The sequence below is a fragment of the Cupressus sempervirens genome, chromosome 7 (assembly GCF_028749045.1).
Source record: "Cupressus sempervirens isolate cs-2001-9-10 chromosome 7, ASM2874904v1, whole genome shotgun sequence".
NCBI lineage: Eukaryota > Viridiplantae > Streptophyta > Pinopsida > Cupressales > Cupressaceae > Cupressus > Cupressus sempervirens.
The window spans coordinates 777,472,517-777,489,507 of record NC_143124.1 but is presented as its reverse complement, the minus strand read 5'-3'; positions in this window follow the sequence as shown (position 1 = coordinate 777,489,507).

The window sequence follows — 16,991 nt, the reverse complement described above, 5'->3', positions numbered from 1 at the left end:
TTCCATGACTAGCTCAGTTTAGATTCTTTGCAAGGTTTACTCTTTAGTTCTTTGCAATAATGTAACCAACCAAATGCCTAAGTGTTTTGGCACTAATTGACAACTAGTCTGGTCATAAGGTTAACACTACCCCTAATTTGTTTTAAGTGTACTAAAGTTGGTCATTTTTCTTCTAAATTTCCGAATAGATGTAAGAGTGACAAGGATGACAAGAAAGATTACATCTAAACGAAGAATGAGGATTACAAAGACAAAGGGAAGAAATCATGCTACATTGCTAAGGAAGAACTCATTGAGTCCAATACTGATGAAGAGAAGAAAGTAGTTGAGATGGTATATGTTGCAATCAAGGAGGATCTCAATGGAGAAAGGTATGAAAGAAACTAATCTTATGTTGTATATTAGCATGAATGGTTCATGGAATATAGATAGTGGATGCTCACATCAGATGACTATTATTGATTTAAGTGAATTTGATGAATTTTTAAGAAACTAATAATGTTGGAACTGTTACGCTAGGTAATGATGTCCCATGTATGGTGAAATGTAGAGGATCATTAATCTTGATGATGAGATCACAAGTGATGATGCATGATAAGTACAAGGACTAAAGTATAATCTTTTTATTATTGCTCAGTTGAATAATTCAGGTCATAAGCTAAATTTTCTGAGTAGAAAAGTCAAGATCTTTGATGATAAAGGTAATCTAATTGGAACTAGAATTCATATAAGAGGTAACTTGTTTTATCTTGATCCTACTATTGAGACATTCTTATTCACTAAAGTTGAGGATCTATGGTTATGGCATAAAAGGTCTTGTCATGTAAATTGTTAGGACATGGTGAAGGTCAATAGAAAGAAAATAATTAGAGGCTTATTGAATTTGCAAAAATATAAGAATGATAGGTATAAATAATGTCAGCTTTGTAAGATGAAAAAATATAATTTTTCAAGAAAGACACACACTTCAGTGATATCCTAGAAGTAGTGAATATTGATCTATGTAGACCGATATGTGTTGACAATTACTATGGTGACATATATTTCATATTGTTTGTTGATGACTATTCTAGAGTGATGATTGTTATGTTCATGAAGGTGAAATCACATGCTTTTGATATGTTTAGATGGTATAAAGCTAGAGTTGAGAAATAAATTGGCAAATATTTGAGATATTGAGTTTATATCTAATGAATTAACTAAATTTTGTGCTGAGAATGCTATTAAGAGATAATTATCTACACCGAGGACACTACAAAAAAATGAAATTGTTGAGAGAATAAATAGGTCAAGTGTTGATTGTTCAAGGACATTGATGATTGAAAAAGAGGTTGCTCTGATATTCTGGAGAGAAATTGTTAACATTGTTATTTAAACTCTCAACTGAGTTCAGTTGAAGAAAGGAACAAATAAGACACCTTATGAACTCTAGTATGGTCATACACTAAATGTAAATTATTTCAAAATCTTTGGAAGTAGGTACTATATTCAAAAGGATGAAAGGAATGGTAAATTTGATTTTAAAGGAGATGAAGGTATATTCCATGGTTATTCATCTAAGAGAAAATATTATAAATGTTTGAACAATAATACTAACAAGATGATTGAAAGTGAAAATGTAAAGATTGATGAGTTTGTAGAGAAGAATGACGCAGAAAGTAACAAAGAACTTGAAGATTAGAAAAAGTTTGTGTATGTGTATGAAGAGGTACCAAAAGCACTACCTAAGTTATAATAGAGAGACATTGAGCACCAAATAATATCACCCAAGTTACATAATACTTTTTCAAAGCATCAGACAATACATCTCGAGTAAGATGTTGAACCCCTAGCAAGTGGAGAAATTGTTGAGAATCAAAGAACTAAACCTATATTGGCTAAATATGTGAGAAATAATAATTCTCCTGAACAAATTATTGTTGACATAAATCCTAGAGTAAAGAAATTAAGTTAAGAGACAATACCTATTTGATATCTGATTTTGAACCAAGAACAATTAAGCTGCTTTTGAAAATGAGGATCAGATAAATGCTATGAATAAAGAGATTGATTAGATTGAGAAGAACAATACATGGACATTAGTACTAAGGGAATCGAATGGATTTTCAAAAATAAGCTAAATGAAAATGAAGAAGTGGTAATAAACAAGACAAGACTGGTCTGCAAAGGTTTTATACAAGAAGAAGGAACAGATTATGGAGAGAATTTTGCACCTGTGGAAAGATTGGAAGGAATAAGAACATTGTTAGCCTATGCTACATATAAGAAGTTAAGAGATTATCAAATGGATGTCAAATCTACGTTTCTAAATGGAATACTTGAAGAGGAAGTCTATATTGAAAAAACTGAAGATTCATTGGACCTGATTAGAGGAACATGGTTTGCAAACTAAAAATGTCACTGTATGAATTGAAAAAAGAACTTAGAGCATGGTATGAAAGGTCACATTCCTATTTGATTAAGATTGGATTTTCTAGAACAAGTGAGAACAATGCTCTATATTTGAAATGTGAATCTGATGATATGGTATTGATTGCTGAAATATTTGTTGATGACATTATATTTGGAGGAAATGACATGTCGTGAAAGAATTTTACAATCAAATAAGTATAAAATTTGAGATGATAATGTTTGGTGAGACCAAATTATTCATTAGATTGCAAGTTCATCAAAAAAGGAAAGGTACATATGTGAATCAATCTAAGTAAGTGAATGAAATCTTAAAGACATCTGGGATGGATAAGTCTAAGCCAACCAGTACACCTATGGTGGTTGGAGTAAAACTATCAAAGGAAGACACTTCTAGAGAGCTAAATGAAACAAAATACAGATCTATGATTGAAAAACTATAGTATGTTGTACATAGTAAACCAAATATTGCACATGTTTCTAGTATAGTTGCAAGGTTTTCATCAAATCCAAAGGAGCCACACATGACTTCTGTGAAAATGATATTTAGATATCTAAATGGAATTTAAAATTATGGCTTATGTTATACATAAGGTGATGACTTTAATATTAAAGTCTAAACATATGCTAATGGGGCTGGTAATGTTGATGATAGGAAAAATACAAGTGGTGGAGCTTCCTTTTTAGGAGAAAGATTTATTACATGAATAAGCAAGAAATAGAGCTATACTTTCCAATCTACTGCTGAAGTTGAATATGCAATTTCTACAATCAATTGTTCAAATATTGTATGGATTAAGAAGTGGTTGGAAGGTATGCAAAAAGAGATAACTGAGCCTATTACTATTTATTATGATAACACTAGTGCAATAAATATATCAAAAAACCCAGTGATGAAAGCAAAAACAAAGAACATATCAGCCAAGTATCATTATTTGAGGGAGTAAGTATAAGAGGAACAGGCGAGGCTTGAATATGTTAATTCTAAAGAACAAATTGAAGACATATTTACTAAACCATTGCCTAAGGATGCTTTTGAATACCTAAGAGGTAAATTTGTGGTCCTGCCCCTATCCAAAATTCACTAGGTGAAGATGTACGCTACATCAATTCATGGATAAATATAAATACCTTTGTGGACTTGATGTACATGTCAAGTACAAGGATAAACACAAGGTTTTATAAGTTTCAAATTGAAATTTATAATGACCTTTGGCATTTCTATCAAAAGGGGATAGAATCTATAAAAAGGGGGAATATACATAGAATACAAAGAGGGAGAGAATTGGTAAAGAAGAGAGATCCAATGAAGAAGAATAAAAAAAGGTGGAGAACATCAAAGGTTATCAAGATTGCACTGAGGGAGATAATGAATAAGATGTCAGAATGAATGATGTTGTTGCATAATACAAAGATCATATCCTAAGGGGGAGAAACGTTGATGAAGATTGTTGTTCCTATTAATACAAACTAAGTTACAGAGAACTCGTTGGTAAAGTCAAAGAGGTGAATAGTTGTCATGATGTGGAGCCTAGTTAGACTCAAAGGTTTATTTGGTGTGGTTTCTCCCTAGATTATTTCTACAAGGGTTTGGTGGTAGTGCCCCCAAGATGGGGTCAAGGGGAAACACCCCTATGGGTTCTTGGGGTAGCACCCAAAGTATAGGGTGGGGTCGAGGGAAAACACCTCCATGGGGGTTTTGGGTGCCAAAAATGACCTTATATTGTAAAAGGCACGAGCTACTATTTTTCTATTGGATGACTTATTCTAGCCTTAATTTTGTAAGCAGAAAAAATCTTGTATAAAAAGGATTAGGGTTAGGAATTTCATAATGTATAGTGATATTGTAGCTTCTTGCAGCAGTATTGAGCACTAAGGGATTGCAGATTGAAATTACTAGATAGTAATAATATTGGACTTGCTATTGGTGGATGTACTAGGGTTTGTGTGAACCACATTAAGTTTTGGTGTCTTGTGTTCTCTTTTCTGTGATCTATTATTTTTTGATAGTGTTTATATTTGCATGTAATTATTATTTCTATCCTTGGTTAATCCTAATAGTTGTATTATTGTCCATGCATACATTTGATTATTTTATGTAATGTAAAAAGTTATGTTATGTGTTGCCATCAATGCCATAAAGGTAGATTGTCAGCCCCAACTAATAATGTAATTGATGATGATATGAGTGTATGTAAAAGATTAATATCATTTGTTATGTTGTCATTATTGTCAAGTCTTAGTTGGCTAGACATTATGCTAACTCAGTAGAGTGCTATATCAAGTTGATTGATGAAGAGGATTTGAAGAAAGTGTGTTGAAGACAAAGTTGATAAATATGGTATTCAATAGGCACTTGAATGAGTTGGAAAATGATAATGTAATGTTGGTTTCATTTTTTAACAATAATGAAATATTATATTGTATTGACCTATACAAGCTTAGTTGAGTGACAAGGTTAAAGAAGGAAAAAAATATTCATCAAGTGACTACAATGTTCACCAAGAAGTTGGCTAAGTAAGTTAGATATTTAGTATTACTTGAGAAATTTTAGTATTAAAAGTGTTATACCACTCGAATGAAATGTTATGCTCACTGAGTAATAACTGGAAGAACAATATTGAAAAATAGTATCTAAGGCCAACTTTCAATAAAAATATGGAATTTTTGAGAAGTTCAAAGTCATAGGTCAAAGTTTTTTACAAGATCAACAACTAGGAAAATTCAAGGAAGATCTAATGATGACAATTGAAGAAGGTGAAGGATGGAGACAAAGTTCTATACAAATTCTATTTTTTGAGTTTCTAGATTCATTGCATGAGGTATTAATCCGAGATTAACAATCATGATTAAGTAGAAATAATTGGAAGAATCAAGAAGCATTACATAGATAACTATTTAAGGAGTTGAGAAATTTGTTAGGTTGTTGATCGAGTTGCTGGTTGAGGTTGATTGTTATTGTTAAGGTGGTAATTATGAGAAGTTATTGGAGCTAAAAGAAGATAGTTGAGTGAGGTGAACCAAGAAGAGTTAAAAGAAGTAGAAAGACAGAAGAAGTGACTCAACTAATTAAGAGAACTGAGTGAAGATATTAGAGCATTGAGATCAGAAAGAGATCAAGCATAAATAAGATATGAACAAGTAAGGTAGTGTTATAACTAAATAGATCATTTATATGTTGGAAACATGAATATTGATGATATTCCTATGTGGGAGTATTGTAGAAACATGATTAGATCTTTATCATGATGATATGTTATATTCATGATTGTATTTGTCATTGATGTCAACATAACAATTTTCTATGGTATTTGACAGAAGAACAATAGTAAAGATCAAGTTGGCTAGTACAGATAGGTCATTGAGTATTTTCACTAGCAAGGTTAAAGGGAGATACTATGAAGTGTCTAGCATATGCAACTAACCTCAGAAGCAAAAGATATTAAGTTTGGAAGAATTTATGCAATTTTTGGTGAAGACTTTGAGATAGAGTTTATAGAAGCATGTTCACATAAACTTGTTATATCTCTTAGTAGAGTCTTTATTTTGAGAAGAAAGGTTAAAGGTGTGTAGAAGACATGTTGGAGATGGCATGGCTAGGCTTGCTCATCATAATATTACACATATAAAAAGTTATTCAAGTTACAAGGTGACAGATTAATGTTATCACTAAAGTATAATGTGTTCTTAATGAGGTCCTATAATAATTAATTGAGAAGGTGTAATAGCCAACTCAAGGAATTGTTTTATGGATTTGGTATAAAGGAAGGACATTTTCCTTTTTTTTATATGCAAGAAAGAAGAAAACAAAAAGAGAGGAATAAAAGAGAAACAAGTTAATTATGAAGATAAGAAGAGCAAAGCAAAGTTGGAGAAAACTTCATTGTCAAGATTTTATTTAGAGATCTCAGGTTTGATATTTGGATCTAAGGTTTGTGACCTAGTCTACAAGGTTTGATAGTGATTTGTCTAGTTGACAAGATAGAGGAAAGAGGATAATGCACAATACAAACAATTATTCTGCAAGGAATAGTTGAGAGATCAGTTGGACATTGAAGTTTAGTGGCCTTCCCCCATAAGCTATTTGGACAATGGGTCCTTTTGCCTTCCACAACTCCTAACAAGGTTGGCACAACTCCTAATAGGGTTGGAATCTCCTAATAGGAATTCAAAGTCTCCTAACATGGATTCTTATGTACTAAATGTGTTTATAGACTCCTAACAAAGTCCATCCTCTAACAAGGAATAAATAAATAAATATATATATATATATATATATATATATATATATATATACACATATATCTGTATATATATATGTATACATATATATATGTATATATATATATATGTATACATATATATATATGTATATATGTATATGTATACATATATATACATATATACATATATATATGTATATATATATGTCATATATATAGATATACATATATACATATATATATACATATATACATATGTATATCTATATATATGACATATATATACATATATATATGTATATACATATGTCATATATATAGATATACATATATATATATATATAATATACATATATACATATATATATGTATGTATATATATATGTATATATGTATACACACACACACACACACATATATATATATATTAATGTATCTTTGTGAGTATATATATATATATCTTTGTGAGCATCATTCCCATTGGGATTTTTCCGTTGACCAAGGGTTTTTCTAGTTAACAAATCTAGTGTAATTGTGTATTTGCATCTTGTTATGGTTGCTATTTACTTTGGTTTTATGGTTAAGATTAATTAAGGTTGATAAATATTTTAATTGGATAACTGATTCACCCCCCTAGTTATCTTGGTGGACTATTATTTCTAATAATTGGTATCAGAGCATCAGGTCCTTACAGATAAGACTTAACAACTTTGGGAGATCTATGGTGATTCACTTTAGAAAAGAGAGTCCTAAGTCTGATGGAGAAAATTTTGACTTAGAAGATTGAGCTTCTTAGTGAGAGATTAGAATTGTGTACATAATTGAGCACCAAGCTTCTTGATAGAGGCATAAGTAAAGATAGATTGAGATCTGAAGAAGACATGAAGATCAAGGAAGGTAATTGATCTCCTCATGAAAATAGAGCCATAAGGTATGAAAGTTTTTTCTTGTTGGACATGTAATGAGTTTGGTCATTTTTCATCTACATGCCCTAAGAGAGTAAGGAAAACTAGAAAGAGTTTTCTTTTTGATGAAGATGAAGAATTTAAAGCAAGTATGGAAAGATTCTTGAATGATTGTGATAATGAACCTAAATTAGTTAAGAAAGATGAAGTATTAGAACAGATAGCTTTGGTAACTATTGTTGATCCAAAGGATAACCATGAAAATGTGGAAGTTATCATTAGCAATGATTTGCAGAATGGGATTCAGATTGAAGAGAAAAGATCTAATCCTAGAGCAAAAGAAAGAGTTTAGTTGAAGACTCCTGAGTAGAATGGGGTTGGAGAGAGAAGAAATAGGTTAGTAGCAAAAGAAACAAGAGCAATGTTATTTGAGAATGATGTCTCAAAGACATTTTGGAGAGAAGCAATTAACTCTACAATATATACTATGAACAATGTATAGATTAGAATAGGTATGAGCAAGACACCCTATGAGTTATGGTTTTGTAATTCACCATCAGTTAAGTATTTCAGAATTTTTGGTAGCAAATGTTATATTGAAAGATATGACAATGTTGGAAAATTTGATGCTAGAAGTGATGAAGGTATGTTTCTTGGTTATTAATTGAAAAGTAGAGCTTATAGATCTTATAATATAAGAACTAAAACTATTATTGAAAGTGCAAGTGTAAGAGTTGATGAAAAATTTAGGATACAAGAAAGAATAGTTGACTACACTTTTGATGATGAGAATGTTGTTATTACTAAACCAAAGAATGATGAAGTATTCTTTGAGACTAACAATGATTTGTAGAATGAAGGTGAGCTAAGGTAGGAACAAAGTTTAGAACCTAGAATAGAGCTAAGAGCTACGATAACAAATCCTACTTCTGGTAAGAATATGATAAAAAATCATCCACCAGAGTAGATAATTGGTAGCAAAGATAAAGGTGTGATGAAAAGAAGTAGAATCCATGAAGGACTATGTTTGATATCTCAAGTAGAACCAAAGAATGTAGATGAGGCATGAAAAGATGAGTATTGGAAGCAAGCTATGAAAGAAGAATTGGATCAAATAGTGAAGAATGAAACATGGGAATTGGTCCCTAGACTAGTACACAAGAATTTGATAGGAACAAAATGGGTATTCAGGAACAAGGTGAAGTTGTAAGGAACAAAGAAATATTGGTATATAAAGGTTACTCACATCAAGAAGGAATAGACTATGATGAAACCTATTAGTGTAGTTTTTTATTTTTCCTATTTTGCTAGGTTTTTCCTAGACTTTTAATAATCTCGCTTAGTTAATAAAGCATGTCTTATTAGGTGAATGGTTGTGAGGTGTCACCTTTCTACATGTGAGCATCCATTAGCTATCTTGAGAAGATACTTTGCTATCTTTAGTCTGATAGATGGTTTCTCCTCATTGGTTGGTGTTGCCACCTCCTCCCTCTTCCTAGCCTATATAAGCATGCTACCTGGCTTGTATTTGCATCTCTTGTTTTTGCATCCTCTTAATGCTATTTTGATTCTAGCATTTGCATTACTCTTTTGGAGACTAACTCTGTGTTGCTATTTTGATTTTGTATCATTTGCATTCATAGTTTAGATATTTATTCTTTGCACTAGTTTTTTGGGTTATTAATCTTTTCAGATTCTAACATGGTATCAGAGCTTTTCTATGTGTAAGAGTAGATTTTAGTTTTCTTATTTGAGAGATTCGAGGGGGGGGGGGGGGGGGGGGTGTGGGGCTAATAAATTTTATTGTAGTTTTTTAAAAATGAAGTATGCTCTTCTCTTGCATCTTTGGATGATCTTGAGAATCAAAAAAGTTTTGACAAAAATGGTTTTTCTCTAAGGTTTCAATCTCAAATCTGACAACCACCTTTCATATTTGGAATTTTCAATCAATATTGCAGGTTCCAGCATGCCATTGATGGACGTAAGAAACTAATCCAGAATTTGCATGTCATATTTTGGTTGCTGGGGTCATTTCTTGATTTTTGATGCCATTTTTTACTGTTAAAGGCGTCTGATTTACACTATAGCAACATCTTTTGTACATCAGCAAGAAAAAATGCTTTTTGGGTTTTGTTCGTAGCCCCAAAAAATCATCTGCATATCTTTTAGATTTTGCATGCAATCTATATATTTTGTAGGATTGAGTGTAGAAAGCTACAACCGTACCTCTCTCCATTGGCAGTCACAAATTTGAACACAGTTTTCAAATGTCTGGTTCTTGCTCATACGGACTCCGATTTTGACGATTCTTGTTATGACCTTGGCTATTTTTTTGTGCTCTATCCACTAGTGGAGTTGTTTTTTTATTTTCATGCATAAATTTTTTAGAAATTATAGATTCTTGGCCGTAACTATGCACAATTCTCATTTTGGAAACTTCGGAGGATCATAACTTTCTCATATGACCTCGTATCTAGGAAATTTCTTTTTTGAAAGTGCATGATTTTTTGAGTAGATCACAATGGTGCTATTTTTTTTCTTGATTATTGTGGCTAAGTTTCACTTTCAACATATGCTCTTCATGAGGGTTTGTAATGCATTGAAATCAAGACCACTAAGTATTTCTTTCTAGTGGTAGTTGTAAACACACTAAAATAAAGTTCCAAATCATATTTCTTTTGAGGGGGGTTCTTTGATTGAGTAAAAAGGGGGGGCATTGTCGTGGCTAGGTTCTCTTCTTTTTAGCATTTCTTCTCTGCATTTCTTCATCATGGATCAAACAAATATGCCCATCCTAACTCCATACAATTACTTTGAGTAAAAATCACACATGACAATTCACTTAAGGAAAGCGGGATTAAATAGGATAACTATGGGACTTGAAACTGAACTTGATAAAGATGAAGATAAGCCTAAGTGGTTCAACAAATGTGATGAGGCATATGAAACATTATATTTGTCTATTTCTCCTGACTTGCTATTTCACATTGAGTCTTTGGATACACCAAATGAAGTATGGACAAAGCTAGAAACACTATTTGGCACACAAGATTCAATAAGGGGTCATATGTTGGAAAATGAATTAATTAGTTTAAGTCCAAGCAATTTCAACACAATCCAAGATTTCTTCACCAAATTGAAATCACTAAGGCTACAGTTAAAACAATGTGGAATTGAAAAGAAAGATGAACAATTGATTCTTAGTATTCTCTCTAAGCTAAGTTCAGAATATTTTGTGTTTGTCTCTACCTTCTATGCTACTAAGGGTGCACTTGGTACTCAATTCACCATGCCATCTCTAGATGATTTTTCTGTCAATCTCACTCGAGAACAGGACAAGCTAATCCAGATGGGCACTCTTAAGTCCTCTAAGTCACATGCCTTAGCAACCAACCAAGGCACAAAAGAAAAAAAAGAACAAAGTAGTAACAACAATAGTAAGGATGAGAGAAAAAAATAATAGTGAGGAAAAGAAGGACTAGATACCAATTGCTTCAAAAGAAACTATTGATACCTCATCCTCTAAGGACGATAAGCCTAAGAAAGAAAAGGTTAAATGTGCCTATTGTAAAAGACCTGGTCATGATGCACATAAATGTTTGAAGAAAAAAATTGATCAGTTGACATACATTCTTGAGAAGAATAATATTAGTGTTCCTGAGTCTATCAAACAAATATCTAATGAAGAGTCTAACAAGGCAAAAGGAAACAACAAGGGGAAAGGAAAGGGCAAGGCTCTTGTTACAATTGCTTCCTCACCATCCACTTGGGTTCTTGATTCAGGTGCTTTGCACCACATGGCTTCATTAAAGAAAGAACTTGCATCCTTGGAGCCATGTACTATGCCTTCTATTTTGATGGGTGATGACACTCCTATTGAGGTGTGTGGGAGAGGGTCTGTTAATGTGGGGGATGGCACATTCCATGATGTTCTTTGTGTACCCTCATTATCAACTAATCTCTTATAAATATACCAAATCAGTCACACAGGTTTAGGCAAGCAGGTTGAGTTCACTCCTAATTCAGTGGAGATACGTGATTTGCATAGTGATTCTGTAGTTGCAGTTGGGAGAGCAGATCATCAGTCACAACTCTATCTATTTTTTCACTTTGTTCCTGATCCTCCTTCATCTGTTTTGATCACTCACTCTAATCATGTGAGTAAATTATGGCATGAGCAATTTGGCCATCTTAACTTTCGCTATTTTCATAAGCTCAACTAGCAGAGCATGGTCACAGGGTTGCCTTCAGTTCAATTCTCAGGAGGTGTTTACCAAGGTTGCATTCTTGGTAAGCATCCTAAGGAAAAGTTTGACAAAAGTAAGGCATGGAGAGCTTCATAGATACTAGAGTTAGTCCACAGTGATTTGGCTAGTCCATTTCAACATCCTTCTTTCAGCAGGGCCTGATATGTCCTCACATTCATTGATGACCTTTCTCGATATACATGGGTGTACTTTCTCAAACAAAAGTTAGAGGTATTTGATCATTTTCAAGACTTCAAATTTTTTTTAGAAAAGCAATCTGGGAAAGCCATCAAGGTTTTGCGCACAAACAATGGTGGTGAGTATGTCAACCATTAGTTTGAAAGATTTTGCACTTCAGAGGGGATTATTTTACAACATTCAGTTCCATACAATCCTTAGCAAAATGGTGTTTTAGAATAGAAGAATAGATCCTTGAAGGAAATGGCAAACTGTATGATTCACTCTAGATCTCTTGCACCACAGTATTGGGCAGAAGCCATTAACTGTGCTTGTTATATCCAGAACTATGTTCCTCACCGAGCCTTGAAGGGAGTTACTCCTTTTGGAGCTTGGAGCGGTCGAAAACCATCAGTTAAGCACTTTTGAGTTTTTGGCTCCCCTACATGGGCCCACATTCCTACAGAGAAATGTAAGGCCTTGGATCTGCAAAGTAGACCTTGCATATTTTTAGGTTATCCTGATGGTGTGAAGGGTTATCAGTTGCTCCACCCTACTACACATGAGTTATTCATTAAGAGGATTGTTTAGTTTGAGGAGGGATCTTCAAGCTCACTTTCTATCACTTCTCCAACTCCTTCTACCTTGATCTTAGAGTCACTTGGAATACATGACAAATCTTCTAATGAGTTAGATTCACCTGAATAGTCTTCTACCTCTACTTCTGATGCAGAAAGTGATTTAGACAACTCACCTCCTTCCTCTCCTAGTCATCATTTAGAGGTTAATGATTCTCCTCTAGATTCTCCATATTCCTGTCCACTTTGGGCTAGACAAACCTTGCAATTTGCAGGTGATTGGGTTGGGGATCCATTAGACACTAGGTGAACTCGTTCACAATTCTAAGATGCTCCACATGTCTTCATTGCTACTACCTCAGATCCATAGTCCTTTCATGAGGCTTTTGGTATTCCTAAGTGGGATACAACTATGAAGGAAGAGTATAGTTCCTTGATGAGGAACCACACTTGGGATCTTGTCCCTCTTCCTAAAGGAAGAAAACTTGTTCAATGTAAGTGGATCTATTAGACAAAATTTTCAATAGATGGGTTAGTTGAAAAACATAAGGCTTGCTTGGTCGCCAAAGGATTCTCCTAGGTTCCTGGGATTGACTACTCTGAGACTTTTGCACCAGTTTCTCGAATGAATTCCATTCAAATTGTTCTTGCAATTACTACAGCTAATCGTTGGGAAGTACATCAGATGGATGTGAAGAGTGCTTTTCTTCATGGTGACCTTCATGAGGAGATCTACATGGAGCAGCCATAGGGCTTCCTTCAAGATTCTTCACTTGTGTGCCATCTTCAAAAGTCTTTCTATGGCCTCAAATAGGCTCCTTGGGCTTGGTATGCCAAGATGGAATCCTTCCTTCTATTAGTTGGGTTCACTCGGTTCCATTCTTATCCTAATGTCTACATTTTGCAAGAGGGTGATTCACTTCTCTTTTTGGTTTTGTATGTTGATGACTTGCTGATCATAGGAAGTTCTTTACCCACCATTAAGGCTATCAAAGTGGCTCTTCAAGACAGTTTTTTGATGACTAACTTGGGCTTGTTGCATTACTTTCTCAAGATTGAGATCCTTCAGTCTCCTTCTGGGATCACCATCACACAATCCAAGTATGCTCTAGATTTACTCTCAAGGTTTCATATGGCTGACTGTAAGCCTGCTCCGACTCCCTTCCTTTTTGGAGTCAAACTTGAGGCTCAATGTTCTTCTCCACTTGTTGATGACACTTTGTACTACTAACTTGTTGGGAGTTTCATTTATTTGACTCATTCGAGACCTGACATCTTCTATGTTGTAGGCATGGTCTCTCAATTCATGTAGGAGCCCCATGAGTTGCACTGGAAAGAAGCCAAGTGGATCCTTGACTACATTTAGGGTTCTCATAGTTGTGGGATTCACTACGCAACAGGTATTGAGCTTGATTTGGTGGGCTACACAGATTCAGATTGGGCAGGTGATTCTGAGGATCACAAGTCTACTTTAGGGTATAGCTTCTCACTTGGGTTAGGTCTTGTTTGTTGGTCGAGAAAAAAGTAGTCTGCTATTGCTCTATCTTCTATTGAGGCTGAGTATCGAGGGGCTGTAAATGCTGCCACTAAGGCCATTTGGCTTCAACATCTTCTTGCTGAGTTTGGTATCTAGATTAGATGGCCATCATTCATATTTTGTGACAACCAGAGTGCCATTCAGATCTCACAAAATCTAGTACATCATCAGTGGACCAAACACATAGAGGTCCACATGCACTACATCTGGGAGCTCATCCATGGTTATGTCATTGACCTTCGCTATTGTTTGACTTTCGAGCAAGTTTCTGATATCTTCACCAAACCCTTCACTGAGAGCAAGTTCCTTCATTTGCCAGCTTTGCTAGGGGTGTGGGATGCTTCATCTTTTGTGGGGGCCTCTTCGTCTCACTCGGAGTCCTGAATTTTTTTTTGGGGGGTCTCTTTTCTCTCTCTTTTGGGAAATCTTATGTACATGGGTACCTCATCAGGCTCGACTTGCCGGGACCCATTTCTACATCCACCTAAGCTTCACTTATGGGGGGGTGTTAGTGTAGTTTTTTTATTTTTCCTACACTTTTAATAATCTCGCTTAGGTTAATAAAGCATGTCTTATTAGGTGAATGGTTGTGAGGTGTCACCTTCCTACATGTGAACATCCATTAGCTATCTTGGGAAGATACTTTGCTATCTTTAGTTCAATAAATGGTTGCTCCTCATTGGTTGGTGTTGCCACCTCCTCCCTCTTCCTAGCCTATATAAGCATGCTACCTAGCTTGTATTTGCATCTCTTATTTTTGCATCCTCTTAATGCTATTTTGCTTCTAGCATTTGCATTACTCTCTTGGAGACTAACTCTGTGTTGCTATTTTGATTTTGTATCATTTGCATTCATAGTTTAGATATTTATTCTTTGCACTAGTTTTATGGGTTATTAATCTTTTCAGATTCTAACAAAACCTATGCTCCTGTGGTAAGAATTGAAGTAGTAATGTTATTCTTAGCCTATGCAACACATAAGAAATTCAAAGTATATTTATTATATGGATGTCAAGTCATCATTTCTAAATGGAGAACTTGAAGAAGAGGTATAAATAGAACATCCTAAAGGTTTTAATTTAATAGATGACAAGGACATGGTATGCAGATTGAAGAAAGCATCGTATGGCTTAAAACAAGCACCCAGAACCTATTATGCAAGGTTGGACAAGCATTTGACAAAACTTGGATTTAACAAAGGTATGACATACAATAATATATATTGGAAAGAAATAGATGATGGATTGATGATTTTGGTAATATTTTTTGATGATATCATATTTGGAGGAGATGATAATGAAAGTGAAAAGTTTGTAGAAGAAATGAAGAAGGAATTTAAAATGAGTATGATAGGGGAAATGAAGTACTTCCTAGGATTATAGATTGTATAGGATAAAGAAGGAATCTTTATTTCTCAGACTAGGTATTTGAAAGATCTATTGAAAAGGTTTGGTTTGGAAACATGTAAATTAGTTGGAACACCTATGATAACTAGACACAAGTTATCTACAAAGGATGAGACACCTATTGTTGAGTAGAAGAAGTATAGATCTATGATTGGAGGATTACAATATTTGACTCAAACAAGGCCATATATAACAAATGCAGTTAGAATTGTTGCAAGATTTCAAGCTAATCCTAGAGAAGCAAATTATGAAATAGTTAAAAGGATATTTAGATATCTAAAGGGAACACCAAAGTTCAGATTGTGGTATGACAGATCTAATGATTTCACTTTATATGCTTATACTGATGTTGATTGAGTAGGTAGTATGGATGATAGAAAGAGCACCGGTGGTGGAGCATTCTTTCTTGGAGGAAGATTGGTTTCTTGGTTAAGAAAGAAGTAGGATTGTATCTCATAGAGTAAAATAGAGGCAGAATATGTTGCAACAACAAACAATTGTAATCGAGTTGTTTGGATGAAGCATATGTTAAAGGATATAAAGATAGAATTCAGTGATACTATTGTCATATATTGTGATAACACAAGCACAATGAATATGTCTAAGAATCCAGTGTTACATTATAAGAATAAACACATTTCTATCAAATATCACATGTTGAGAGAGAAACCTATAGAAAAGGAAATTAGATTGGCGTATGTAAGCACCAAAGAACAAATTGTAGATATTTTTACCATTTCTCTTCCCAAAGGGGCTTTTTTAGTATTTGCGAGGTATGCTAGGGGTTATGTCCCTACCTACCTCATAGTAGATGGTGTAAGAGTGCATCAGTCTAGTGTTACAAAGCACTATTATTTGTCTAGACTGAATGCTGATGCTTCTTGTATGGGGGAGTATTTGTGATGGACAGAGTCATCTAGGACTCTTGATAGATGTTATTTTGAATAGTGTCTTTGGACACTTGAGTAGATCAATGATAGTTGTTGCAGAGATAGATGGTTGTTGAAACCTTTGACATTGATGTCAATAGGGGAGAGATTATAGTATGAAAAACATCTTAATATAGAGTACATTGAGGTATATCAATGGGGGAGAATGATTGATAAAGAGGATTTGAAAAGAAAGGATAATAGTCTTTAATTGTTGGTATTTTTGGAACTAGATATTTTTCATCTATGTTGCCATCAATACGAAAGGGGGAGATTGTTGGAAAAATGAAATCAAATGATATTCCTATGGGGGAGTATTGTAGAAACATGATTAGGTCATTATCATTTACATTCATGACTGTGTTTTTTCTTGATGTCAAAATAGTAGTTTTTTGTGGTATCTAATAGAAGAACAACAGTAAAGATCAAGTTGGTAGAGACTAATCATTGAGTATTTTCACTAGTGAGGTTAATGGGAGATAATAATAAGTGTCTAGAATATGTAGCTAACCTTATAAGAAAAAAATATTAAGTTTGGAAGAAGTTATGCAAGTTTTGGTGAAGACTATTCTGAGATAGAG